Source organism: Chiloscyllium plagiosum, chromosome 8 (assembly GCF_004010195.1).
Source record: "Chiloscyllium plagiosum isolate BGI_BamShark_2017 chromosome 8, ASM401019v2, whole genome shotgun sequence".
Lineage (NCBI taxonomy): Eukaryota > Metazoa > Chordata > Chondrichthyes > Orectolobiformes > Hemiscylliidae > Chiloscyllium > Chiloscyllium plagiosum.
Window position 1 is genome coordinate 103,454,639 of NC_057717.1, and position 4,566 is coordinate 103,459,204.

Below are 4,566 nucleotides of genomic sequence, written 5' to 3' on the forward strand. Positions count from 1 at the left end.
TCATTCCACACACGCACCACCCTCTGCATGAAAAAGTTGCCCCTTAGATCCCTTTTGTATCTTTCTCCTCTCACCTTAAACCTATGCCCTCTCGTTCTGAACTCCCCCACTCCAGGGAAAAGACATTGTCTGTTTACCCTATCCATGACACTCATGATTTTATCCATACCCTTCATGTTTTTGTAAAAGGAACTCCAAAAGCATGTTGTATAAAGGCAGCGGAATAAAGTTTAAAATCCTTTGACCGACCATCTCCTGAAATTTAACCTAATTTCCCATGATATTCCAAGTGCCATGCCGCGGAGTGTTAATTAAGGTCAGGACAATGTCTCCACAGAATAGTCTAGCAGAGGGATTATGCAACCATGAAATGACCGATGAGAGGATCTTCGATTCATCGAGTAAAGAAAGAACAAACAGTCAGTTAAATCAATAAATGAGAGTATCTCAAAGGACCTCAATTCGCAGCCGGAGAACTGTCTTTGAAGAGTAGCCCTTGTCATTTAGTTGGCCAACATTCACACAGCACAGTCTCACAAAGAGAAAGAAAACTGAATGGTCAGCCCGTCAACTCTGACAGATCTATTTAGCTTCGAATACAAGATGTCATTGTTGAGCTGCACTGAGCCTGAGTTGGACCAGAGGAAGGAGTCAAAAGGTGTGACTCTGGAAAAGCACAGCCGGTCAGGCAGCATCCGAGGAGCAGGAGAGTTGACGTTTTGAGGATAGGTTTTTCGGCTTATGTGTGAAACATCAATTCTCCTACTCTTCAGCCGCTCCCTGACCTGCTGCGCTTTTCCAGCGGCACATTTTTTTTGACTCTGACTCTCTAGCATTTGCAGCCCTCACTTTCTCCCAGGCCTGAGGAAGGGTTATACCGAAACATTGACTTCTCCTCCTCCTGATGCTGCCTGTGTTCTTCCAGTCTCCTGCTCGTCTACCTGGGGTAGCTCTGAGCTGTTCTGGGCATTGTGCTTTAGCAGTGACAAATTTGCCTTGGCTAATTCAAGAGAGTAAATGTCAGACTTCTCATGCATTTAAAGTGAGGAGAGACTGCACAATAAAGGGCTGTATTTCACCAAATTTAGATGGTTCAAGGGGCTACATGATTAAAACCCATCAAGATATTAAGGGGGAATTGATAGGGTAGAGGAAATGAAATTACTTCTGCTGGTTGGTGAATTGAGACATGGGGATATGGCTGAAACTTTAGAGTGATGTAAGGAAGTTTTTTGAGACACACGGGAACAGAGTGGACTTGTCTCCCACAGATTGTTAATTGCATTAAATTGTTAACTTTAAATCAAAGGTTGATAGGTTTCTTAAGGGATATGGAGCAATGACAGGTATTTGGAGATAGATCACAGATCCCATTGAATGGTGGAACAAGGGGCTGAATGGCCTGATGCTATGTTCCAGTGAACAGGTCACCTAGCATGTGGTAAGATAAATCTCCATCACTGCTCATGGTGCTGTCTGAGCTGTCCAACAAGTTACTGTCATCATCCTCTTTCTTAATAAGGGAGCTACAAGACTTGATGGGCCGAATGGGGCAGAGGAAATACAGTCTAATGGGAATGAGACTCTTTTCATCAATAAAGTGTGGTTTATTGCAGATAACGGTCAGGTATGAATTATATTGGCATCGTGGTCATCATTACGGAGACTCTGGGGGAAGACCCAGATGGTCGGGCTTACTCCTTTGGGATCCTAAATTGTCCTTTCTCCCTGCAAGTCTCTATGGCATCTTCCCATTACATGGTGTTTAAGGTACTCCTCAGCATTAACCCCTTTCAGACTCTTACACATCAAAGAGGACAACTGAAACCCCACTCCTTTTTGAAGTATATGAACATGGGAAGGAAGATAAGGAATGGGAAAAACCATTTCGCCTCTCAAGATGGTTCCACCGTCCAATTAGATCTCAATCTCTCTGCCCTGGCTCCAGCACACCTAACACCATCGCCCAATAAAAATCGGTCAATCTTCCTCTCAAACTTCCAATCAATGCACACTATCAACAGCTTTTGTTTTGTGGGGAGAGAGATGTTCAGATTCCTAATCTCCTTTTGTGCTTCCTGACACCCTCCCTAAATGAGATTCTGCCCCCATTATTCTGAACATTCCTCACAGCCCCCAAACCCCAGTGGAAATATTTTTTCTTTATTGACCTTATGGAATCCGTTGACCCTCTTCAATGAGATCATCCCTTAATTCCCCATGCTTCAGGGAAGGTCAAACTGCTCCATGAGTTGTTTTAGTCCTGGTATCATTCTAAAGGGCATCTTCACTACCATTATGACCTTCCTGAGGTATAGTGCTCAGAATAGAAACCATACTCTCAATGGGCGACCATATCCAGAGTGTTATGTAAATGGTTGCTCCCTTGTTTTGACTCTTTCAGGGAAACATTTATTTAATCCTTTTGAACACTTCAATGAGATCAGCCTTTAATCCACATTAAAGCCTTTTTGCATTCCACTCGTGGACAGATGGGTCTCCTATTTAAAATCTCATTCAAACGACGACACCTCCAACAGTGCCAGAGCCCTTCAGTGCTACACTGCAATGTTAACCCAGAGTTGTGAAGTTTGAACCATGACCCTGTTGACTGCAATGCACAGATGGACAGCTAAGCAAGTGCCAATTTCCCTTGCCAAGGGGTTAACAGTAAGTGCCTACTCCATTCACATCTCTCAGAGCAATTCGTATTCTCCTAGAAACTAACAAGTGAAATGAAGATGGAAAAGGTGCCTTGGGTTTAAGTCAGACACTATTCGAAGTATTCCTGTTCATTGTCATTGGAGGAACAAAGATTATGTTACTGGAATGATAAATGGTTTCTTTATGTGCTCACTAACAAGACATCTGGGATTCCGAGTGAGCCGTGTGTGTTCATTCTGTATCAGACGTTCACTGCTTCTGAAATTAATTCCAACTGTGGGAGCCCTGCCACATTTCAACTCCCTCAAGTTATCTTTGATCATTTAATGAGAGCCACTGAATTAACTGAGGGGAAAGGAATGGGGATCGAAAATTGATGCAAGTGTGGAGTGCAAAACAGCCTAAACATTTAGTTGTGTTTCAATGTCACGCACACAGAACAGCTGTCAGTTTATCTATTTTCTTTGGTCACAACTAGAAGGAGTTCTGAGGGTCTTTTTGTTTTTATTTTCAGTGCGTGTTCAATCAGACTGCACGCTTTCATGGATGGCCTCTGACAAGATCAATGTTTGCTACCCATCCTTATTTGCCCTTGAGTGGAGTGGTCGGTTAAGCCATTGGCGAGGTTAAGAGGCTGTGGGGTTGGAGTCACATCTAGGCCAAAATGGCAGATTTCCTTCCCTGAAAGAACATGAGTAAATCAGATGGGTTTTTACAACAATCAATGGTTGTTGGCATGATCACCATCACCAAAGCTAAATTTATCTTCTAGAGTTATGAACTGTTTTAGATTCCACCAGCCGCCCTCATGGGATTTGAACCCTTAACCCCAAACAGTTAGTCTAAGCCTCTGGATTGACAGCCTACTGGCTTTGTCACTACCTCACCATATTGTACTGCAAAGACACAAGAGTGATTTATAGAGAGCACCCTTTGGCTCCAATGTTAATCTAGTAGAACAAGAGTCCACAATTCTGCCACATCCAACAGCATAGTCACCCTATCAGCCCCGGTTAAACAATCATATTTTTCACTACCGATGGTTGCACGGTGTACCATCTATAGCATCTGACCAAAATTCCATTGACAGCATTTTCCAAAGTGTGGTATGATGGCCAAATGGTATTATTGTTAGACGTATGAATCCAGAGTTCCAGGTAACGCTCTGGGGAGCTGGGTTCATAACCTGCTATGACCGATGGTGGTAATTGAATTCAATTAAACAATTTGGATTTGAGAGTCAAATGATGGTCATGAAACCATTGTTCATTGTTGAGGGAAAACCCCCAAAATCTGGCTCCTTAATGCCCTTTAAGGAAGGAAATCTGTCATCCTTACCTGGCTCAACTATCCTCCCAGGCAGGTCAGACTCCCACTACACTCTGGATGAGAGCACTTCTCCTCAAATCCCACTAAACCTCCTGTCTTTCAATTTGAAATTATTTCCCATTGTCACTGGCCTTTCGAGTCAGAGAAGCATCTGCTTCCTACCCGACCTTTCCATGCTCCTCATAATCTTATATACCTCAATCAGGTGCTCCCTCGGCCATCCCTGCTCCAAAGCCAACAACTCAAGCTTATCCAGCCTCTCCATGCCTATATGGGCTTCAGTAAAGCATTCAACAAGGTTCCTCATGGTAGACTGGTTAGCAAGGTTAGATCACACGGAATACAGTGAGAACTCGCCATTTGGGTACAGATCTGGCTTGAAGGGAGGTGACAGAGAGTGATGGTAGAGGGTTGCTTTCAGACTGGAAACCTGTGACCAATGGAGTGCTAGGAGAAAGTGAGGACTGCAGATGCTGGAGTACCAGAGTTGAAAAATGTGGTGCTGGAAAAACACAGCAGGCCAGGCAGCATCCGAGGAGCAGGAGAAACGACAGTTCGGGCATAAGCATAAAA

At 43.8% G+C, this 4,566-nt stretch overlaps 1 long non-coding RNA gene across 1 annotated transcript in view; it reads left to right on the forward strand.

The window, feature by feature from the left end:
* Nucleotides 1-2,509: 2,509 nt before the first annotated feature.
* The window catches only part of LOC122552266, a 41,446-nt gene continuing 39,389 nt past the window's right edge, over nt 2,510-4,566 (forward strand). Inside the window, exon 1 of the long non-coding RNA XR_006312342.1 lies at nt 2,510-2,670. This is a non-coding gene — a long non-coding RNA (uncharacterized LOC122552266). The remainder of the gene's footprint in view (nt 2,671-4,566) is intronic.